This window comes from Anabrus simplex, chromosome 9, assembly GCF_040414725.1.
Source record: "Anabrus simplex isolate iqAnaSimp1 chromosome 9, ASM4041472v1, whole genome shotgun sequence".
Classification (NCBI taxonomy): Eukaryota; Metazoa; Arthropoda; class Insecta; order Orthoptera; family Tettigoniidae; genus Anabrus; species Anabrus simplex.
The window spans coordinates 113,877,815-113,903,577 of NC_090273.1; the positions used below are offsets into that span (position 1 = coordinate 113,877,815).

A 25,763-nucleotide genomic window follows, 5' to 3' on the forward strand; every position below is an offset into this window, starting at 1 on the left:
TATTTAGCCCCCCATCGAATCAAAATATCGGACTCAAATTTCGGGTTAGACCCTTCCGTTCCAGATGAGCTGGAGAATTGGAATTCGGCAGTCTGATAGCTATTAGGCTGCAACGTAAGGAAAAATTCAGAAACGTTGAAATTTTTCGTATTTAGCCCTCCTTCCTCCCCATCGAAATATCGGACTAAAATTTCCTGTTAGAGCCTTCCAAATGAGCTAGGAACTTGAAATTCGGAAATCTGATAGCTATTAGGCTGCATCCCAAGCAAGATTCCAAAATGTTCAAATTTTCGTATTTAGCCTCCCGTCGAATGAAAATGTCGGACTCAAATTTCGGGTTAGACCCTTCCGTTCCAGATGAACTTGAAGCTTGGAATTCGGCAGTCTGATAGATGTTATTCTATAACCCGTGGAAATATTTCTAAATGTTCAAATTTATCACATTTAGCCCCCCACACCGGATTAAAATACTGGACTTCTTATATATATAAAGCCGCAAGGCTCACTGACTGACATAAATGTTTACCCACTTCGACATGAGCTAGAAAGTTGAAATTTGGCAAGGTGATAGCTATTAGCGTGTAACCTACGGAAAAATTCCAAAAATTTTAAATTTTAATTTTTTAATTTTTTGCCCCCCTCCCCCCAAACAAAATGGCGGATACCGTGATGCTCCTTGGTAACGTCATTGGCCATATGTAGACCGACTTTCGTTATTCTAGCTGCCTTGCAAGTATGGGAAAACGGAGGGTACATGTGGAAACACTATTGAAATTTCGGCCTAATTTATGATTCTTAAGCAATTTATGGCGAAACCCGTTGAGATACGGCAAAACCTTAAATAACCAAAATTATAGGTCGTTTCATCATCAACCTGCCTGCAAAGTTTCAAGACTGTAGCTGTCTGCTATGTTGGCAAAATTATTTTTCAACTGTTGCTAAGCGGACGAAATTTGATATGGATCGAAACGTTCACCCCTTTATATGGTATAAATAGGCGAGATACGAGAGAATGCCCCACACAGTACTGTAGGCGACTAAATGGGACGTCCGATGGTGAAATCCTTACCTCGATACGACTTACCGTTTGGACGCAATGAATTTCCAAGTGGAAGTCTGCACTATTTAGCGTGCACATTGCCCGGCTCTATCTTATCTTATATATATAAAGCCACAAGGCTGACTCACTGACTGACTGACTGACATTAATGTTTGCCCACTTCCAAGTGAGCTAGGAACTTGAAATTCGGCAGTCTGATAGCTTTTAGGCTGCAACCCAAGGAAAAATTCAAAAAAGTTGAAATTTTTCACTTTTAGCCCCCCTTCCGCCCAATCAAAGTATCGGGCTGAAATTTCGTGTTAGGCCCTGCCAGATGAGCTAGGAACTTGAAATGTGACAATCTGATAGCTATTAGGGTGTGTCCCAAGGGAAAATTCCGAAAAGTTCAATTTTTTTGTATTTAGCCCCCCTTCCGCCCAATCAATGAAATTTCGTGTTAGACCCTTCCAGATGAGCTAGGAACTTGAAATTCGGCAACCTGATAGATATTAGGCTGTAACCCAAGGAAAAATTCCAAAAAGTTCAAATTTTTGTGTACGTAGCCCCCCACGGAATAAAAAAATTCGGGTTAGATCCTTCAGTTCCAGATGCGCTAGAAACTTGAAATTTGGCAAGGTGATAGCTATTAGCGTGTAACCCACGGAAAAATTCCAAAAATTTTAAATTTTAAATTTTTGCCCCCCTCCCCCCAAACAAAATGGCGGATACCGTGATGCAGTGCCCTACAAAATTAATATTTGGCAAAGTTCTAGCTCCTAGCCTGTAACCGACGTAGAAATTGCAAAAAGTTAAAATATTTAATATTTCATCCACTAAAAAATTCGAAATTTTAAGCCAAATTAAATCACGGTGCAGGCTTTCGTTTCGAGCTCTCTTGTGGCTAAACGGTAATTGTTATCAATAAACGGACTGCACTTTCGGCCGCTAAAATGAAGAGATCTACAACTTTGGTCCTATGACTTTTTGTCGTATCTCGACTCCTTCTACCTTAGATATAGATTCATTTTCCCGGTATCGGTCATTTTTGTTAAATTTCCATAAATGATTTTACTGATTCACACACTCATAAGACGGATAGATGAACGAAATTCAGGACGCTCCTTGGCAACGTCATTGGCCATATGTAGACCGACTTTCGTTTTTCTAGCTGCCTTGCAAGTATGGGAAAACGGGGGGTACATGTGGAAACACTATTGAAATTTCGGCCTAATTTATGATTCTTAAGCAATTTATGGCGAAACCCGTTGAGATACGGCAAAACCTCAAATAACCAAAATTATAGGTCGTGTCATCGTCAACCTGCCTGCAAAGTTTTAAGACTGTAGCTGTCTGCTATGTTGGCAAAATTATTTTTCAACTGTTACTAAGCGGACGAAATTTGATATGGATCGAAACGTTCACCCCTTTATATGGTATAAATAGGCGAGATACGAGAGAATGCCCCACACAGTACTGTAGGCGACTAAATGGGACGGCCGATGGTGAAATCCTTACCTCGATACGACTTACCGTTTGGACGCAATGAATTTCCAAATGGAAGTCTGCACTATTTAGCGTGCACATTGCCCGGCTCTATCCTATATATATAAAGCCACAAGGCTAATTGACTGACTCACTCACTGACTCACTGACTGACATTAATGTTTGCCCACTTCCATGTCAGCTAGGAACTTGAAATTCGGCAATCTGATGGATATTAGTCTGCAACCCGCGGAAAAATTCAAAAAAGTTGAAATTTTTCATATTTAGCCCCCCTTCCGCCCAATTAAAATATCGTGATTAAATTTCGTGTTACACACTTGCAGACGAGCTAGGAACTTGAAATTCGGCAATCTGATGGATATTAGGCTGCAACCCACGGAAAAATTCAAAAAAGTTGAATTTTTAACTTTTTGCCCCCCTTCTGCTCAATCAAGTTTTCGGACTCAGATTTCGTGTTAGACTCCTCCAGATGAACTGGGAACATGAAGTTCAGTAATCTGATAGCTATGGAGATACAACTGAAGGAAAAAATCCAAATGTTCAGATTTTTCATATTTGGCCCCCCCAAACTCCCAATTCAAAATATCGGCCACAAATTTCGTGTTACACCTTTCCATATGAATTAGAAAGTTGAAATTCGGCAGTCTGATAGATATTGGGGTGTAAGCCATGGAAATATTCTAAAACCGTCCAATTTTTCATATTTGCCCCCCACCATCCAATCAAATTTCGGACTTTAATTTCGGGTTAGAACATTCCAGCGCTCGGGTTAGAACATTCCAGATGACCTACGAAGTTAAAATTTGGCAATATTATAGCTATTAGGCTGTACCCCTAGGACAAATTCCAAAGCGCTCAAATTTTTCTTATTTAGCCCCCCATTCACAATGGCGCACTGAAATTTCGTGTTAGAAGCTTCCAGACAGATGAGCTAGGAACTTGAAATTCGGCAGTCTGATAGCTATTAGCGTGTAACCTACGGAAAATTTCCAAAAATTTTAAATTTTTAACTTTAGCCCCCTCCCCCAAACAAAATGGCGGACACCGTGATGCAGTGCCCTACAAAATTAAAATTTGGCAAAAGTTCTAGCTCCTAGCCTGTAACCGACGTAGAAATTGCAATAAGTTAAAATATTTAATATTTTATCCACTAAACAATTCGAAATGCTAAGCCAAATTTAATGACGGTGCAAGCTTTCGTTTAGAGCTCTCTTGTGGCTAAACGGTAATTGTTATCAATAAACGGAGAGATCTACAACTTTGGTCCTATGACTTTTTGTCGTATCTCGATTCCTTCTACCTTAGATTGAGCTTCAATTTCCCGGTTTTGGTCATTTTTGCTAAATTTCCATAAAATTATTTTACTGATTCACACACTCGTAAGATAGATAGATGAACGAAATTCAGCACGCTCCTTGGCAACGCCATTGGCCATACGTAGACCGACTTTCGTTATTCTAGCTGCCTTGCAAGTATGGGGGAACGGAGGGTATATGTGGAAACACTATTGAATTTCAGCCTAACATATGATTCTTAAGCAATCTATGGTGAAGTCCGCTGAGATACGGCAAAAACTCAAATAATCAAAATTTTAGGCCGTTTCATCGTCAACCTGCCTCTAAAGTTTCAAGACTGTAGCTGTCTGCTATGTTGGCAAAATTATTTTTCAACTGGTGCTTTGCGGAAAAAATTTGATATGGATCGAAACGTTCACCCCTTTCTATGGTATAAAGAGGCGAGATAAGAGAAAATGCCCCAGACAGTACTGTAGGCGACAAAATGGGACGTCTGATGGTGAAATCCTTACCTCGATACGACTTACCGTTTGGCCGCAATGAATTTCCAAATGGAAGTCTGCACTGTGTAGCCTGCACATTGCCTGGATCTATGCTATCTCTTTCTCTATTATATAAAGCCACAAGGCTAATTGACTGACTCACTGACTGACATTAATGTTTGCCCACTTCCAAGTCAGCTAGGAACTTGAAATTCGGCAATCTGATGGATATTAGGCTGCAACCCACGGAAATTTCCAAAAAGTTGATTTTTTAATTTTTTGCCCCCCTTCCGCCCAATCAAAGTATCGGACTCAAATTTCGTGTTAGACCCTTCCAGATGAACTGGGAACATGAAGTTCAGTAATCTGATAGCTATGGAGCTACAACCGAAGGAAAAATTCCAAATGTTCAATTTTTTTATATTTAGCCCCCCCCCCCGAATTCCGAATCAAAATATCGGCCATAAATTTCGTGTTACACCCTTCCATATGAATTAGAAAGCTGAAATTCGGCAGTCTGATAGATATTGGGGTGTAAGCCATGGAGAAATTTTAGGATTTCCAGATGAGCTACGAAGTTAAAATTTGGCAATATTATAGCTATTAGGCTGTAACCCCAGGACAAATTCCAAAGCGTTCCCCCCATTCACAATAGCGCAGTGAAATTTCGTGTTAGAAGCTTCCAGATGAGCTAGGAACTTGAAATTCGGTAATCTGATAGCTATTAGGCTGCAATCTTAGGAAAAAAATCCAGAAAGCTGAAACTTTTGATATTTAGCCCCCCCTCCACCCAATAAAATTATCGGACTCAATTTTCGGTTTACACCCTTCCAGATGAGCTAGGAACTTGTAATTCGCCAATGCGTCCGTGCCCTTTATTAAGGTACAGCCCCAGCAATTGCCTTGTGTGAAAATAGGAAACCACGGAAAACTATCTTCAGATCTGCCGACAGTGGGATTCAAATCCACTATCTTCCGGAGGCAAGCTCACAGCCGCGCGCATCTAACCGCACGGCCAGCTTGCCCGGTACAGTGGGATTCAAACCCACAATCTCCCGAATGCAAGTACACAGCTACGCGACCCTAACCGCACGGCCAGCTCACTCGGTTCCGTTTGGAAACCTATAATCTGGAAAATAAACTTTGCCACTGGGAACACGACCACAACGTTGCATTCTTTGACACCATGCCTACGGTTTTGAACACCGCCGTCTCGATCCTCTTATACTGCCTGCTCTATGTCACTAGTTTAACACAGGAAGGCGCGACTACCAATAGTTCTCCAAATCGCCGTAAGAGTGCAGCAGTAGACGCACAATCTTCGCTGTCAGTGTGGGTGCAGCACTGTATTATTGGTGCATGAATGTGTGTGAAAACCTGAGTTATTTTGTACAAGAGTAAACGTGTCTGGTCACTTTCGTTCGTACAAGATATATTTTGAATAGAACTGTGAAATGAATTAATCATGTTATGTTTATAGATATTTCAAAAGTGACTTTATGGTGTTGGTACTTGTTTATTTCCGTTCGTGCAAGGTATATTTTTCATAGAGCTGAAACTTCAGATTCTTTCCCCAAAATATTCAACTGTTGTATACCATGTTGCCAATCTCGGCAAGGTTGTTCGCAGCCAGAAAATATACGACTCCGTGAAATACAGTCTAGAAGAGAATTGAGAGAAAAGCGGCTGTCGGCTTTATCTAGGCAAGGTCCTAATGAAGGAAGTAATTGGATATCCTCAGATTACTCTCGCATCTGTGCCTTTACACCTTATTTCAGAATTTGATGGAGCCTCCGCGGCTCAGGCGGTAGACGCCGGCCTCTCACCGCTGTATTATGTGGTTCAAATCCCGGTCACTATATGTGAGATTTGTGCTGGACAAAGCGGAGGCGGGACAGGTTTTACTCCGGATACTCCGATTTTCCCTGTCATATTTAATTCCAGAAACACTCCCGAATATCATTTCATTTCATCTGTCATTCATTAATCATTGCCCTGGAGGGGTGCGAAAGGCTTCGCCAGCCGGCACAATTCCTATCCTCCTTGCTAGATGGGGGTTCTATTCATTCCATTCCTGGCCCGGTCGAATGACTGGAAAGAGGCTGCGGATTTTTTCCAGAAGGTGGTTAAAGCCGTGGAGGATAGTGGATTCCTTGTGATAAAAATTGTGACGGACAATCACAAAACGCCATCATGTTTAGACATTTTGGACAACCTCAGATATTCAGACGATAATATTCCAATCAAACTAGAAACAGGAAATCAAATCCTAAATTGCGGGTACTAGGTTCGTGTTGGAGAAGAGAGGATGGAGTGTGACATTTGTGTCAGCAACATCTCACTGCCTAGAACTTCGACACCTCTAAATGGAACTGATTATACATCAGGACAGAGGAGGAGTTCCATACCCAAAAACCTAGTTTTGTTGCTCTGGTGAAGCATCTCCAGGAGTTCGTTTAAACTGATGTGCCCTATTGTCGCAGTCCTTCAAGCGTATGAGCGTAATACGAGGACTTGCGACGTCTTCCCTTTCAGAATACCGGGCGAGTTGGCCGTGCGGTTAGGAGCGCGCAGCTATGAGCTTGCATCCGGGAGATAGTGGGTTCGAACCCGACGGTCGGCAGCTCTGAAGTTGGTTTTCCGTGGTTTCCCATTTTCACACCAAGCAAATTCTGGGCTGTACCTTAATTAAGGCCACGGCCGCTTCCTTCCCATTCCTAGGCCTTTACTATCCCATCATCGCCATAAGACCCATCTGTATCGGTGCGACGTAAAACAAATATTTAAAAAACTTTCAGAATGTGTTTTATTACAGTTTGAGGTCAAAGAACATCAGAAAAATGTTAGTGATATTATCCTAACCAATTCGTAAGACCTCTTATCATTTGATATTGCGTTGGCAAGAACACAAAAAGTACGGTACCACTCCAAGCCTTCGTCCAGGAAAATATTTAAATTGTGCATGAAGAAGCCAACTGCGACTTCGTGCAGGTAATATTGCCGATATTTAATATTACTGATGTAATTTACGAGCTTCAGTGAAGATATGACCATACTGCATAGTGTTTTGTAGGCTGTCGTCATTAGAATAAGTTTAAACCATTGTGCGTCTATGTCTGCCATCTAGCGGAGAAATTTTGTCGCAGCGTAGTCGCAAAAAGGCTCGCATAGAGCAGGCAGTATAGGAGGATCGAGACGGCGGTGGTTTTGAATGAGGAGCTTTGGGTATTCTGTGAGAGAAATACAAACATAACCTTATCAACCTTCAATCTTCTAGCGCACATGGCAGTATGCCTCAGTCATTTTGTTTTTGTTGGAGTGGATAAAAATGTATATTTTGGAATTTTTCATTAAGATACAGGCTAATTGCTATCACTACTAAATTTCAAGTTTCTCACTCATCTGGAAGTGGGTATGCCAGTGAGTAAGTTTGTCAGTTTAGTTCTACAGCTCTTACCATAGTAGTAGTCTGGCGTAGAGAAGACAAATTTAAAACTCTCTCTTAATGTTGCTGTATGAACATAGTTTTCCAAAAATATTATATAAAATTGATCATGAATATCAAAGAGAAAAACTTTGAGTTCTTTGCTGGCATACTCCAAGTTACTTTCAAATGGGGAGCTTTGGGTATTCTGTGGGAGAAATACAAACATAACCATATCAACCTTCAATTTTCTACTGCACATGGCAGTACCGGTATGCATCAGTCATTTTGTTTCAGATGGAAGAGGTAAAAATGTGCTTCACTGTAATGGGTAATGGGACCAACGTTGAATTTTGTATTGTCCCAGCCACCTGAGCACAACGACACATGACTCAGAATATGTCCAAGATGTCTATTCCTCTTCCATAGCAATTGGTATCCCTACTCTCAGGACCACATGCTAGGCCACTTAACTGCTGCCCGTGGTTCGTGCATCAGCAAAAACTACAAGCAGTCATACAATCCATAACTTACAAGAAACATTCCAAATTCCTAGGCCTGCATACAACTAACTTGAAAATTTATTATATCAAAAAGGTGTGGTTAAAAAGAAATTTAATTTATTTTACCTTTTTTTTTCATGCCCATCTGAATAATTTATCTTGACCACATTGGTATAGGCCTAATACTTTACACACTTGTAAATGAGAAGGGGAATAGCCTCTTGCAAAATTAAATTTTCAAGACAATGCTTACTGCAATAGTAGTAATCTGGCCTAGAGAAGAAAAAATTTAAAACTATCTTTTAATGTTGCTGTATGAACTTAGATGTCCACAAATATTATATAAAATTGATCATGAATAGGTATCAAAGGGAAAAACTTTTGAGTTCTTCGCTGGCATACTGCAAGTTACTTTCAAATGGGGAGCTTTGTGTATTCTGTGGGAGAAATACAAACATAACCATATCAACCTTCAATTTTCTACTGCACATGGCAGTTTGCATCAGTCATTTTGTTTCAGGTGGAAGGGCTAAAAATGTACATTTTTGGAATTTTTTCTTAGCTTACAACCTAATTGCTATCAGTATCAAATATTCACTTTCTCACTCACTGGGTATGCCAGTGAGTGAGTGAGTTTGTCAGTTTACTTCTACAGCTCTTACCTTTCAAATGCTGAAAACTCAGTCTTCACCCTAATTCTCTTAGCCTTCATGACAGAGTCTATCATTTTCCTAGGAAACATTTTCATCCATTAATCTTACATCACCTCATAACCGAAGCCAGGCCATACATAGAGTTCATTCATAACTTAAGTCTTTATTTCCTTGATCTGAATGCCCGCTTGCCATTCCCACTTGCTGTTCCTACTATTGCACAGAATAGCCTACCTGTATGTTACACATCCTCTCTTCATATCCTGAATGATCCTAGGTAAAATTCTGTTAAGTATTACACATTGTCCCACTGAGTGAAAAATGCTTCACTGTAATGGGTAACAGGACCAATGTTGAATTGTATTGTCCCAGCCACCTGAGCACAACGAGGACATGACTCAGAATATGTCCGAGATGTCTATTCCTCTTCCATAGCAATTGGTATCCCTACTCTCAGGACCACTTGCTAGGCCACTTAACTGCTGCCCATGGTTCGTGCATCAGCAAAAACTACAAGCAGTCATACAATCCATAACTTACAAGAAACATTCCAAATTCCTAGGCCTGCATACAACTAACCTGAAAATGAATTATATCAAAAAGGTGTGGTTAAAAAGAAATTAAATTTATTTTACCTTTTTTTCATGCCCATCTGAATAATTTATTTTGACCAAATTGGTTTAGGCCTAATATTTCACACACTTGTAAATGAGAAGGGGAATAGTCTCTTGCAAAATTAAATTTTCAAGACAATGCTTACTGCAATAGTAGTAATCTGGCTCAGAGGAGACATCTTTAAAACTATCTTCTAATATTGCTGTATAAACATAGTTGACCACAAATATATAAAATTGATCATGAATATCAAGGAGAAAATCTTTTAGTTCTTTGCTGCCATACTGGAAGTTACTTGATGATGTAAATAAAAGGATTTCAACCAAGTTAGGGTAGTACAGATTTCTGTTGAACATATCTTACCCATTTTTAACACATAAAACTTTAAAAATATATCCTAATTTAAAACTATCTTTTAATGTTGCTGTATGAACTTAGATGTCCACAAATATTATATAAAATTGATCATGAATAGGTATCGAAGGGAAAAACTTTGAGTTCTTCGTTGGCATACTGCAAGTTACTTTCAAATGGGGAGCTTTGGGTATTCTGTGGGAGAAATACAAACATAACCACATCAACCTTCAATTTTCTACTGCACATGGCAGTTTGCATTAGTCATTTTGTTTCAGGTGGAAGAGGTAAAAATGTGCTTCACTGTAATGGGTAATGGGACCAACGTTGAATTGTATTGTCCCAGCCACCTGAGCACAACGAGCACATGACTCAGAATATGTCCAAGATGTCTATTCCTCTTCCATAGCAATTGGTATCCCTACTCCCAGAACCACTTGGTAGGCCACTTAACTGCTGCCCGTGGTTCGTGCATCAGCAAAAACTACAAGCAGTCATACAATCCATAACTTACAAGAAACATTCCAAATTCCTAGGCCTGCATACAACTAGATAATGAATTATATCAAAAAGGTGTGGTTAAAAAGAAACTAAATTTACTTCACCTTTTTTTCATGCCCATCTGAATAATTTATTTTGACCAAATTGGTTTAGGCCTAATATTTCACACACTTGTAAATGAGAAGGGGAATAGCCTATTGCAAAATTAAATTTTCAAGACAATGCTTACTGCAATAGTAGTAATCTGGCCTAGAGAAGAAAAAATTTAAAACTATCTTTTAATGTTTCTGTATGAACTTACATGTCCACAAATATTATATAAAATTGATCGTGAATAGGTATCAAAGGGGAAAACTTTGAGTTCTTCGCTGGCATACTGCAAGTTACTTTCAAATGGGGAGCTTTGGGAATTCTGTGGGAGAAATACAAACATAACCATATCAACCTTCAATTTTCTACTGCACATGGCAGTTTGCATCAGTCATTTTGTTTCAGGTGGAAGGGCTAAAAATGTACATTTTTGGAATTTTTTCTTAGCTTACAAGCTAATTGCTATCACTATCAAATATTCACTTTCTCACTCCACTGGGTATGCCAGTGAGTGAGTGAGTGAGTGAGTGAGTTTGTCAGTTTAGTTCTACAGCTCACCTTTAAATTGCTGAAAACTCAGTCTTCCAGATGAGCTACGAAGTTAAAATTTGGCAATATTATAGCTATTAGGCTGTAACCCCAGGACAAATTCCAAAGCGTTCAAATATTTCTTATTTAGCCCCCCATTCACAATAGCGCAGTGAAATTTCGTGTTAGAAGCTTCCAGATGAGCTAGGAACTTGAAATTCGGTAATCTGATAGCTATTAGGCTGCAATCTTAGGAATAAAATCCAGAAAGCTGAAACTTTTGATATTTAGCCCCCCCTCCACCCAATAAAATTATCGGACTCAATTTTCGGTTTACACCCTTCCAGATGAGCTAGGAACTTGTAATTCGCCAATGCGTCCGTGCCCTTTATTAAGGTACAGCCCCAGCAATTGCCTTGTGTGAAAATAGGAAACCACGGAAAACTATCTTCAGATCTGCCGACAGTGGGATTCAAATCCACTATCTTCCGGAGGCAAGCTCACAGCCGCGCGCATCTAACCGCACGGCCAGCTTGCCCGGTACAGTGGGATTCAAACCCACAATCTCCCGAATGCAAGTACACAGCTACGCGACCCTAACCGCACGGCCAGCTCACTCGGTTCCGTTTGGAAACCTATAATCTGGAAAATAAACTTTGCCACTGGGAACACGACCACAACGTTGCATTCTTTGACACCATGCCTACGGTTTTGAATGAGGAGCTTTGGGTATTCTGTGAGAGAAATACAAACATAACCTTATCAACCTTCAATCTTCTAGCGCACATGGCAGTATGCCTCAGTCATTTTGTTTTTGTTGGAGTGGATAAAAATGTATATTTTGGAATTTTTCATTAAGATACAGGCTAATTGCTATCACTACTAAATTTCAAGTTTCTCACTCATCTGGAAGTGGGTATGCCAGTGAGTAAGTTTGTCAGTTTAGTTCTACAGCTCTTACCATAGTAGTAGTCTGGCGTAGAGAAGACAAATTTAAAACTCTCTCTTAATGTTGCTGTATGAACATAGTTTTCCACAAATATTATATAAAATTGATCATGAATATCAAAGAGAAAAACTTTGAGTTCTTTGCTGGCATACTCCAAGTTACTTTCAAATGGGGAGCTTTGGGTATTCTGTGGGAGAAATACAAACATAACCATATCAACCTTCAATTTTCTACTGCACATGGCAGTACCGGTATGCATCAGTCATTTTGTTTCAGATGGAAGAGGTAAAAATGTGCTTCACTGTAATGGGTAATGGGACCAACGTTGAATTTTGTATTGTCCCAGCCACCTGAGCACAACGACACATGACTCAGAATATGTCCAAGATGTCTATTCCTCTTCCATAGCAATTGGTATCCCTACTCTCAGGACCACTTGTTAGGCCACTTAACTGCTGCCCGTGGTTCGTGCATCAGCAAAAACTACAAGCAGTCATACAATCCATAACTTACAAGAAACAATACAAATTCCTAGGCCTGCATACAACTAACTTGAAAATTAATTATATCAAAAAGGTGTGGTTAAAAAGAAATTTAATTTATTTTACCTTTTTTTTCATGCCCATCTGAATAATTTATCTTGACCACATTGGTTTAGGCCTAATATTTTACACACTTGTAAATGAGAAGGGGAATAGCCTCTTGCAAAATTAAATTTTCAAGACAATGCTTACTGCAATAGTAGTAATCTGGCCTAGAGAAGAAAAAATTTAAAACTATCTTTTAATGTTGCTGTATGAACTTAGATGTCCACAAATATTATATAAAATTGATCATGAATAGGTATCAAAGGGAAAAACTTTTGAGTTCTTCGCTGGCATACTGCAAGTTACTTTCAAATGGGGAGCTTTGTGTATTCTGTGTGAGAAATACAAACATAACCATATCAACCTTCAATTTTCTACTGCACATGGCAGTTTGCATCAGTCATTTTGTTTCAGGTGGAAGGGCTAAAAATGTACATTTTTGGAATTTTTTCTTAGCTTACAAGCTAATTGCTATCAGTATCAAATATTCACTTTCTCACTCAACTGGGTATGCCAGTGAGTGAGTGAGTGAGTGAGTGAGTTTGTCAGTTTAGTTCTACAGCTCACCTTTAAATTGCTGAAAACTCAGTCTTCACCCTAATTCTCTTACCCTTCATGACAGAGTCTATCATTTTCCTAGGAAACATTTTCATCCATTAATCTTACATCACCTCATAACCGAAGCCAGGTCATACATAGAGTTCATTCATAACTTAGTCTTTATTTCCTTGATCTGAATACCCTCCTGCCATTGAACACATCAGTTTTTACATATAGCTGTCCCAAGCCATCCCCCTTGCTGTTTCTACTATTGCATAGAATAGCCTACCTGTATGTTACCCATCCTCTTTTCATATCCTGAATGATCCTAGGTAAAATTCTGTGAAGTATTACACATTGTCCCACTGAGTGAAAATGCTTCACTCTAATGGGTAATGGGACCAACGTTGAATAGTATTGTCCCAGCCACCTGAGCACAACGACACATGACTCAGACTATTTCCGAGATGTCTATTCCTCTTCCATAGCAATTGGTATCCCTACTCTCAAGACCACTTGCTAGGCCACTTAACTGCTGCCCGTGGTTCGTGCATCAGCAAAAACTACAAGCAGTCATACAATCCATAACTTACAAGAAACATTCCAAATTCCTAGGCCTGCATACAACTAACCTGAAAATGAATTATATCAAAAAGGTGTGGTTAAAAAGAAATTAAATTTATTTTACCTTTCTTTTCATGCCCATCTGAATAATTTATCTTGACCAAATTGGTTTAGGCCTAATATTTTACACACTTGTAAATGAGAACGGAATAGCCTCTTGCAAAATTAAATTTTCAAGTCAATGCTTACTGCAATAGTAGTAATCTGGCCCAGAGAAGACAACTTTAAAACTATCTTCTAATGTTGCTGTATGAACATAGTTGACCACAAATATATAAAATTGATCATGAATATCAAGGAGAAAATCTTTTAGTTCTTTGCTGGCATACTGGAAGTTACTTGATGATGTAAATAAAAGGATTTCAATCAAGTTAGGGTAATACAGATTTCTGTTGAACATATCTTACCCATTATTAACACATAAAACTATAAAAATATATCCTGCTACATATGTCTCTGCTTTATTATCTTCCAACAGTTCAAGTGAGATCCAATGGTCTGACTTAGACAGTAATTTATGTCTTCGGAATCAACAGAGCAAGTTCCACTTACTGCTTGATTGTCAGCATCAGCACTCTCTAAGAACTGACATAAATTGGTAAGGGGAAAACAATCATCACACTCACCGTTTAACGTACTCATCATCTTGAAGGGCAAATACATACCATGTCAATGTATTCCAATTTTACCTCCATGTGATGCAGCAGAATCTTATTTTCATTTAAAGCATTTCTGGTACTTTTCTGAAGATGGGGAACATCAAATATGACAGCAGTTGGCTCACTACCGTATAGCCTACAAGAAAATGGAATGCACTGGGTCTAGGCCTAACTAAACTACCTTGACAAAGATTTCTCAATGCTTTCTGATGTGTCAAGCCTTGGTCACTACCTGTAACTGTGCAAACAACTTTCAACCCCAAGATGCTGTAATTCAGTTAAAATAAACACAATCAGGTCTTTTAACGCTACACTACTTACCGTAATGAATTTGTGATAAAATAATAAGCTGTTGTTTGCTTACAAGTTATGTGAATCCGTCTTATCATGACAAGGAATGCGTGATTTGCTGTAACATGTGACCTCACACCGACATACAGTATACATTGTTTATTAGCCTCATAATATAACGTCTTTGGGGGGTGACGTTTCATTGAAATAGGAGGGCAGAGTTTTTTTCTCAGACATTTCAGAAACCTCTACTGTAAGTACTTCAAGTATGGATTGATAAATACCAGAGACAAAAGGTAGGGCCTACCAGGATTCAAGATAGCAAGGGCTTGAGAAGCCTGACATGCATACCCGGATAATGAAATAAATTTGGACGACGTTTATAAATGTAAAGTGCCATAACGTTGCCTTCAACATTCCACTGCATAGCAGAGGGAACTTTGTTGCCATTGCCTGAGCACTGTTAAATAATTTACTGATGTCAAAAATTGATACCCACCTTCATCCATAGCAGAGTGTGTGCTTTCTTTAACTTCAATCTCCTCAACATCACTTATTACTGAAAGATATGGATTACGAAATACGAATCATGTTTGTGAAGTTGTTGAAATTTAATTTACACTTATATTCTCTGCAATTTTATTACTTGACACAGGTATCACTAAATTACAGGGATTATAGTGGAAAAGTTCCAAATGTTGGGGAACATCATAAATCAATCGGTGTCTAGCGTGGTTAATGAAGACCTTCTCGAGGAAACTATTTTCCCTAACATAACACCTGGTAGGGTACAGTTTACACCATCGCTCACAAGACACACTCGCTTCCACTGCTGCAGAGTATCCTTCCTGGTTTCGTTAGGACATTCATAAAAAGATGCTTATTCTTGATGTTGAGGTTACCAGTCATACAGACATAATAGCCACTTGTACATGCTAGAAAGTTGCAGGAGCATTTTAACCTCTCTGGAATAAAGATCATAATATTTGAAAACAACGTTTCACAAGTGACAACAAATGAAATGGAAGTAATGAAAAAATATAAATTAATGCACTATTTACACGTATATTTCCATAACTTACCTTCGCTGTGCTCAGCATTTTTGGCAGAAAATAACATCTCACAAAGTTTATGTTCCGACTTATGTACACGTAGCACTTGCTTACTATGAAATTACGAAACTACAGAACTCAAACATATAACAAAACTTTGACATTAAGCGTGTCCATAACTTTAACAGGCCCTTTCTTCCTCGCAACTTCTTCTCATAATTATTATTGAATATAGTATAAAAACGTATACAACTCCTTCACTATTTAACATTTGATTACTGTGATTATGAGCATACGCCATGATGCCAAGTCAGCCAATCAAGAAGCGACTATCTCCCTTGCAGCGCTTCCAAGAGGCATGGGACTGAAGTACAGCCTGTTGTTGTGATTCTTTAGTCGTATCTCGGTGTGCATTCTTACTTGGTTTATTCTTCCGGTAATTTAATTGAAATTTCAATTATTTACTAATATTACAAGATATTTCTCAACTATGGGTGAGTGGTTTTCATACACTGAAGCTACACGTTTACTTCTGCGACAAACTCTGCTTGATATTCGTCCTGGAGTACAACTGACTGCAGACAGTATCAACTTCTTCAATGATGTATTGGCTGCTAACTCTGAATTCCGTCCCCTTAGCCTATTTACTCTAGGTGCAATTGATTCTTTGTCACCTCTTCCTCTTGACCGGAGACATATCCAAATAATCCCTGCCGACATCTCTAGCGATATTCCTGACATTGTTTCACACTACATTTGTGCTTACTATGATGGCAGTATCATTCACATCTACGACAGTCTGAATACGCGCACTCTATCTCCGATACAGGCTCAGTATTTAAGAAAGCTTTTCCCGAGCATAGAAGTTGTATTTGAAGATGTACAACAACAGTTTAATAATACTGATTGTGGTTTCTTTTCAATCGCTTTTGCTGTATCACTTGCTCACGAAAGGAATCCATGTGATGAGCGCTACAATTGTTTAAAGTTCCCTGAGCATCTGCTGCACATATTGAACACTCGACAAATATCCCCGTTTCCTGTTCTTTCAAATGATGAATATTCAACTAACGTGATCCTTACATCCGACAATGATGACAACAAAGTGCCTAACAAAAAGCTCTGCGGCCGCAAAAAATCCAGAAAAAGGGGTCGACCAAAGAAGTTACTCTCTACTACTCAAGAGCAGCATCGAGAAGCCGTTAGGCGTTATAGTCAGAAAAAACCTGAAGTCCATAGGGAGGCGGTCCAGCGATATTCCCAATTACATCCTGAAGTCAATAGGGAGGCGGTCCAACGATATTCCAAATTACATCCTGAAGTCCATAGGGAGGCAGTCCAGCGATATTCCCAAGTACATCCTGAAGTCAATAGGGAGGCGGTCCGGCGATATTCCCAAGTACATCCTGAAGTCAATCGGGAGGCGGTGCGGCGATATTCCCAAGTACATCCTGAAGTCCATAGGGAGGCGGTCCAGCGATACACGGAAGTACATCCTGAAGTCCATAGGGAGGCGGCCCAGCGATATTCCCAAGTACATCCCGAAGTCAATAGAGATTCCATCAGGCGTTTCGAACAGTGTCATCGTGATAGCAAGCGTTCCCGTCACCTTCCTGGTAATTTAAGAAAACACGGTTTGATCGCCGTCTACAGTGGTGAACAGTTAAATTTAATTTCACCTTACCGTCTGAAAACAAGTTCGCTTTTACGCCCTGATTGTTTCAAATGCTCAAGTTGCCGGGCCCCACTCTTTGAAGAAGAGAGAGGCAGAAAAAAGTGGTGTTGTGGAGAAGGTGCCTATAATATTTTAGACCTCCCTCCTATTGATCTCGAAATATATCAACACCCCGACTTCAGATCTCGGCCCCGTATTTACAACGAAACATTTGCCTTCAGTGCCCTCGTTATTCCAGGTGGATGGCAACACCCTAGAAATGGAATAAGCTTCGTCAAAATATTAGGTAAGCTATATCATTGTGTCTACGATCTTTCATATAGAGGACCCTACAATAATCCATTCTCATTTTACATTGACGACGGAGAAGCTAGAAATAAGTGGGCTGAACAACAAAACCTTAACTCTACAGTTGTCAAGACATTCTCAGATTTCTTGCTCGCCAACAACCCTTACATTCACCTCTTCAAACAGCTGTACAACGAGCCATCGGAAGATGCCCATTTAGTATTTGAAAATACTACAAGGCGCACTCATGGACCAAATATTGGAGATCGTCCGTTGGGATATGAGGTTGCTGCTCTTCTGAGTACTGACAAGGAGACCTACTACCCCAGAAAAATCGCTATTTGGAAGATCGGTGAAGGAAAGCCTCACACAGTAGACATTTTCCATCCACTGTACGAGACTTTCCAATATCCCCTGCTCTATCCACATGGTACGCCCGGCTGGCACATTGGACGCCTTGACAACAACAGTAAAAAAATTTCCCAGTTGAATTACGTAAGATGTTTACTGTTGTCTGATTCACGGTTTCGTCAATTCGACAGACTTTCCGAAACGTGGTTAATTGACATGTATGCACGCATTGAAGAAGAACGATTGCGTTATGTACATTTATCACAACGTAAGGGTAATAGCAGCTCCTTAAGAATAGCTCCCTTTGAGGAAGTACAGTCTGTTGTTTCCGATGTCAGGTATGTCAAGAAAACTAACCATACAGAGCGTGTTCAAGCTGAACGAGCAGTCCCTAGCCATGAGCAACGCCAGGTCACCAATGATATTCACAATGATGAGACTGTTCAAGGCGAGGGCGGCGTTGTTCCTGGAAGGATTTATTTGCCAAGCACCTTTACTGGCGGAGAAAGGTACATGAAAGTTAAGTACCTCAACGCAATCGCCTTGGTAAACCGGTTGGGTGGCCCCACTTACTTTTTAACCATTACGACCAATGCACAATGGACTGAAATAAGAATGTCCAAGACACCTGGATCCAAAAATCAACCTGATGTATGTGCTAGGGTGTTTCATTGTAAACTACTGGAACTTCTTCGTGACCTTCGTTCAGGGTCTTTCTTCGGTGAACCGGCATATATAATTTATGTAATTGAATTTCAAAAGCGAGGTTTGCCACACGCGCACGTTTGTTTTCGAATAGAGAAACAAGAACTCATTCCTGTACAAGCTGCTGACATTGACAAGTTCATCAGAGCAGATATCCCAGATATAGAGGAAGCTGGAGGTAAACTACGTGAACTCGTCATCGCTAACATGATCCACGGACCATGTGGACCCCATCATCGCACTAATCTTCCCTGTTGGGACGAAACACTTCATAAGTGTACAAAGTTCTTCCCCAAACCTTCCTCAGAGACGACGTACGTTGACAACAATGGATTTGTTAACTACAAACGGAATGCTAACAACAAGGCACATATTGCATATCGTGGCAGACCTGTTGAAATTGACGATACTTGGGTAGTCCCTTATAACGCAGCATTATTGCTCAAATACGAGTGCCATATTAATTTGGAGCTTGCTTCACAAAGAGCGGTGGTAAAATACCTTTTTAAGTACATCACCAAGGGTAGTCCTTTAGCCAATGTGGCCATTGTCAGTGATTCAGATTTGGTTAACGAAGTGGAAGAGTATGTATCCAAACGATATATTGGTTCAAGCGATGCAGTATGGCGTGTTCTTGAGTTTAATCTCACGGAGAGCGAACCCTCGGTTACATGTCTTCCTGTACACTTAGAGGGAAAGCACTCTGTTTACTTTCGACCTGGTGAAGAAGAGCAAGCAATACATCGCAGTTCATCTCTTTTGATTGTTTACTTTTCTAGACCTCAGATTCAAGAACTTGAAAATTTGACATATATACAATTTTACGAAAATTATATTCTCCACGCAACTCGCCCCAAATCATTAAAAGTTCCTGTCATTGAACATCCTGATGGCCGACACTTCATTACAAAGCGCCAGAGAGGTAAATCCGTAGCTCGAATGTTTTGGGTGGCTCCTCAGCGAGGGGAGCAATTTTACCTTAGAATGCTCTTGAATTCTTTCCCCTGTCGTGGCTATCAAGATTTGATTACACGGGGCGGTGTTCACTGCACTTCTCTTCAGCAAGCAGCTCGTAACCTCGGCCTTGTCAACGATGAACAGGAGTACATACTTACGCTTGCAGAGGCATCCCAGTTCATGCTTGGTAGATCTTTACGATCATTTTTTGTTCTTCTGTGTAATATTGGGGCACCGGCAGTCTTGTTGTGGGAAGACTTTAAGAATAAGCTGGCAGAAGACTTCCTTCATGTTACATCTGATGATCCAGACAAGGCTTTCAAATTGGCACTTCTCGAAATCGATCGTTTACTTCGACGCCACGGCTCAAATCTTTATGAACAAGGACTGCCAGTTGTAGAAGACACAACTACTGAGCTTGGCAGGGAAAGGTTCCAATACAATGTAGGCTCTCTCAAATGCTTCTTAGAAGAATGGCTGCCAAAGCTTTCAGAGGAACAAACACACTTTCTCGGCTATATCGAAACACTTTCAACATCCGCCAATTTGACTGGCTCGAAAATGCTGTATCTCGATGGCCCTGGTGGTTATGGGAAAACATTGATTTTGAAAGTAGTGATAGCTCTTTTCCGCTCACAGGGCAAAGTCGTCTTATGTGTAGCAAGTTCTGGAATAGCTGCCCTCAACTTTGACGGCGGAACTACTGCACACAGCATGTTTCGTCTCCCCCTTGATGTGGGTGATGGTTCTGGATATTGGTCTCTCACTAATGGATCCCAAAGAGCTGACCTTATTCGAGAGGCAGCCTTAATCATTTTTGATGAAGTGTCCATGGCAAACAGGTTCCTTCTTGAAATACTCGACAGATCTCTGAGAGACCTAATGAGGAACGACAGTGCTTTTGGTGGTAAGGTCATAATTTTTTCTGGAGATTTTCGACAATGTGCTCCTGTTGTATCAGACGCGAAATCACCTTCTGATGTAACAAACGTCTCGCTCAAATCTTCAAGACTCTGGGGAGAAATGAAAAAATTCCAACTAACGATACCTCAAAGAATTAAAGGGGAAGAACGTTACTCAAAATTCCTTCTTACAGTTGGCAACAACGAAGTAGAGCATGTCATCATTGGTAAGGGGAGAGAACAACAAACATTAATACCTTTACATGGAGTTCCGTTCACAGATTCTTTGAAAGAACTGTTAGAGGAAGTATACCCACATGATATACTTTCCAACCCAGACAATGCTTCCAAACGTGCCGTTCTATGCACAATCAACGCCAATGTACATGAAATAAACTCTGCCATTCTGCAATCTTTGGAAGGCGACCTTTTTCATTTGTACAGCTCTGATTGGCTAGAAGATCAAGTTAAGGATTCTGCACATAACCTTGTGGATCAAGATGTGCTTCATCAAGCTCAGTGCAAGGGAGTCCCTAATCACGATTTGGCTCTAAAAGTCGGAGCAGTTTGTATTATAACTAGGAATTTAAATTTTTCTGATCACCTTGTGAATGGTACAAAAGTTATTGTTTTATCAATCTCACCTAGACTTATAGTGGTTCGTAGACCAGGGTTAGATGAACGTCTGGGTATACCAAGAATAATGTTCAAGTTCTCCTTACATCGCACCATCCATATGTGCAGGAGACAATTTCCCCTTCAAGTCTGTTATGCCATGTCTATCCATAAAAGCCAGGGACAAACTATTGAGTTTGTTGGAGTCGACCTCCGCACTGATGTCTTTAGTCATGGCCAACTGTATGTGGCTCTGAGCCGGGTTCGATCTCCGTCCCACATCAGAGTACTTGTTCCTTCTGATCGTGTTTTGGATGGCGTGGCTTTTGTCAAGAACGTGGTTTACGAACATTTACTTTAGTATGCATAACCAAAGCTTTAATATTACTGTCTTAGGGTAAAATCTCGCCAGCCTTCACCCAAAATAACTAATTAAACGTTGACTATCTCAGAAAGAAAGTCCCATGGGCTCTGAAAAAAGGAGCGTGGGCTTGAGACTACGGGACCCTTAGCTGAGTCCTGGCTTTGTTTCCAGTTACTTGCACTAGAGTTCTCACGTTCACCTATCCTATTCGACCTCCCTTGCTCATCCCCCTGTGGCTGGGGGCGGTAGAATAACACCCACGGTATCCCCTGCCTGTCATAAAAGGCGACTAAAAGGGGCCTCAGAGGCTCTGAACTTTGTAGCGTGGGTTGGCGACCACGGAGCCCTCAGCTGAGTCCTGGCATTGCTTCCACTTACTTGTGACGGGCTCCCCACTTTCATCTGTCCTATCCGACCTCTCTTGGTCAACTCTTGTTCTTTTCCGACTCCGACGTTATTAGGTTTGTGAGGACTAGGGAGTCTTTCATTTTCACGGCCTTCGTGGCCCTTGTCTTACTTTGGCCGATATCTTCATTTTTCGAAGTGTCGCATCCTTTCCATTTTCCCCTCTGATTAGTGTTATATAGAGGATGGTTGCCCAGTTGTACTAGCTCTTAAAACAATAATCACCACCACCACCACCTCCCTTGCTCAGGTCTTGTTTTTTTTTTCGATCCCGACGGTATTAGAGCATTAGAGGAGTAGAGTCTTTCATTATCACGCCCTTCGTGGCTCTTGTTTCTTTGCCCGATACCTTCATTTTTCGAAGTGTCGGATTCCTGCCATTTTCTGTCTGTTCAGTGTTTTTGGAAAATAGTTGCTCAACTCTACTTCCTCCTAGAACAATAATCATAACCACCACTCTCATCCCCCTGTGGTGGGGGCGGTAGAATACCACCCACAGTATCCCCTGTCTGTCGTAAGAGGCGACTAAAAGGGGCCCCAGGGGCTCTGAACTTTGGAGCGTGGGTTGGCGACCACGGAGCCCTCAGCTGAATCCTGGCATTGCTTCCACTTACTTGTGCCAGGCTCCTCACTTTCATCTATCCTATCCGACCTCCGTTGGTCAACTCTTGTTCTTTTCAGACCCCGACGGTATTACGTATGGACGCCTAGGGAGTTTTTCATTTTCATGCCCTTCGTGGCCCTTGTCTTCCTTTGGCCGATATCTTCATTTCTCGAAGTGTCGGACCCCTTCCATTTTTTCTCTCTGATTAGTGTTATATAGAGGATGGTTGCCCAGTTGTACTTCCTCTTAAAACAATAATCACCACCACCACCACCACCACTCTCAGAAATAAAAATGGCACTACGCAGACAGTTCTACAAAAAAAAAAAAAAAAAAAAAAAATTCCAATCAAGAGAAGCTGCAAGTAGCAAACGAGACGCATGCATTTGTCATTGATACAAAACAAGACTAGGATATCACATCAAGAAATAACGACATCGCCATTGATAAAACAGTATGCTAGAATTTCTGCTAACATAACTTCCACGGCGCCATTCATACAGCACTACTCCAATGCGTCTGCTCAAGGAAAACGCATGGTCATTGATACAGCAGTAGGCCAGGGGATCTGCTACAGAAAACTCCACGTTCTCACTCATAGTGGCCCCAGGGGCTCTGAACTTTGGAGCGTGGGATGGCGACCACGGGCCCCTTAACTGATTCCTGGCATTGCTTCCACTTACTTGTGCCAGGCTCCTCATTTTCATCTATCCTATCTGACCTCTTTTGGTCAACTCTTGTTCTTTTCCGAACCCGACGCTATTAGGTTTGCGAGGGCTAGGGAGTCCTTCATTTTCACGCCCTTTCGTTTCCCTTGTCTTCCTTTGGCCGATATCTTAATTTTTCGAAGTGTCGTGTCCCTTCCATTTTTCTCTCTGATTAGTGTTATATAGAGAATGGTTGCCCAGTTGTACTTCCTTTTAAAACAATAATCACCACCACCATCCTTAAGTTACGAGCGTGCGTTGCCCAGTTGTACTTCCTCTTTAAGCAATAATTATCACCACCACAACACTTACTAATTTCACGCCAGTCACTTTCATCCATCCTATCCGACGTTCGTTGGTCAACTCTTGTTCTTTCGAGCCCGACGGTACTAGAGCACTTGAGGGCTACGGATGCTTTCATTTCAACGCTCCTCGTGGCCCCTTGCCGTTCTTTAAACGATACCCTAATTTTCGAAGCGTCGGGTCCTTTCCAATTTTTGTCTCTCATCAGTTTTACATACGGGATGGTTGCCTATTTGTACTTCCTCTTAAACAATAATCACCACCACACCAAAACAAAACTACTCGTCGTCAATGGTAGCGCACTAGGCAAGGGCATCTGCACAGCAAAACTCCCCGTCGTGATTGATATACAACTAAGCTAAGGGATCTCCTGACCTAGACTGCCCGTCGTGATCGAAACACCAGTAAGCTAGAGCATCAGCTCAACAGAACCCATCGTTGTGATTGATGCAGCAGTAGGGCAGGGGATCTGCTCAACTCAAATCCCCGTCGTGATTGATAATGCAGTAAGCCAGAGAATCAGCCAAAAACTAAAATCTCAAAGCTTTCGTTATGCATACTAAAACAAATGTTGCCCCAGGGGCTCTGAACTTTGGAGCGTGGGTTGGCGACCACGGGGCTCTCAGCTGAGTCCTGGCATTGGTTCCACTTGTGCCAGGCTCCTCACTTTCATCTATCCTATCCGACCTCTCTTGGTCAACTCTTGTTCTTTTCAGACCCCGACGGTATTACGTATGGAGGCCTAGGGAGTCTTTCATTTTCATGCCCTTCGTGGCCCTTGTATTCCTTTGGCCGATACCTTCATTTTTCGAAGTGTCGGATCCCTTCCTGTTTTCTCTCTGATCAGTCATATAAAGAGGATGGTTGCCCAGTTATACTTCCTCTTAAAACAATAATCACCACCACCACCAATAAAACAAATGTTTGCAGACCACGTTCTTCACGTGGCCAACATCATCCAAAACACATTCAGAAGGAACAAGAACTCTCATGCGAGCCACAGATCGAACCCCGATCAAAACCACATACACTTGGCCATCGCTAAAGACATCAATGCTTAGATCCACTCCAGCAAACTCAATAATTTGTCCCTGGCTTTTATGGATAGACATGGAATAAGAGACTTGAAGGGGAAATTGTCTCCTGCACGTATGAATGGTGCGATGTAAGGAGAACTTGATAACATGCTTGGTATACCAAGACGTTCATCTAACCCTCGTCTACGAACCACTGTGAGTCTCGGTGGGATTGATAAAACAATACCTTTTATACCATTCACAAGGAGATCAGAAAAAATTAAATTCCTTTCTATAGGCCTTATACAAACTACACCTACTTCTAGAGCCAAATCGTGATGACGTACTTCTTGCACTGAGATGTATCGAGCAAATCTTGATCTACATGGTTATATGCACAATCTGTAACTTGATCTTCTACCCAATCGATGCTGTACAAATGGAAAAATCACCTTCCAAAGATTGAAGAAGGGAAGAGTTTTTCTCATATACTTTGGCATTGATTGTACATAGAACGGCACGTTTTGAAACATTGTCTGGATTGGAAAAGATGCCTTGTGTGTATATTTTGTCTAACAGTTCTTTCAAATAATTAGTGAACGGAACTCCATGTAAAGGTATTAACGTTTGTTGTTGTCTTCCCTTACTAAAGGTGACATGCACTACTTCGTTGTTCCCAACTGTAAGAATCAATTATGAGTAACATTCTTCCCCTTGAATTCTTTGATTAGTTACTTGGATTTTTTTCATTTCTCCACAGAGTCTAGAGGATTTGGGTGAGCCGTTTGCTACACCAGGATATGATTTCGCTTCTGTTAAAACAGGAACACATTGTCGAAAATCTATACAAAATATTATGACCTTTTACTAAAAAGCACTGTCGTCTCCCATTAGGTCTCTGAGAGATCTGTCCAGTATTCCAAGACGAATCCTTTTGAAAACACACTTCGTGAAAAATGATTAAACCTGCCTATCGAATAAGGTCAGCACTTTGGGATCCATTAGTGACATACCAATATCCGGAACCATCACCCACATCAAGGGAGAAACGAAACATGCTATGTGCAGTAGTTCTACCGTCAAAATTGACGGCAGCTATTACAGAACTTGCTACATAGAAAACGGTTTCGCTTGCGAGCGGAAAAGTGCTATGGCTACTTTCCAAATCAATGTTTTCCCGTA

The 25,763-nt window shown here is 40.8% G+C and overlaps 1 protein-coding gene and 1 long non-coding RNA gene across 2 annotated transcripts in view; one reads left to right on the forward strand and one right to left on the reverse strand.

Annotated features, from left to right (window-relative positions):
- fusl (fuseless) overlaps window positions 1-25,763 on the forward strand; it is a 526,426-nt gene that overhangs the window by 27,956 nt on the left and 472,707 nt on the right. The gene's annotated exons all lie outside the window — the stretch shown is intronic.
- LOC137502207 (uncharacterized) lies at window positions 15,228-15,957 on the reverse strand. The gene is made up of 2 exons (XR_011018720.1): window positions 15,720-15,957; window positions 15,228-15,602 (listed from the first exon to the last, which is right to left on the reverse strand). It is a non-coding gene; the product is annotated as an uncharacterized lncRNA (long non-coding RNA).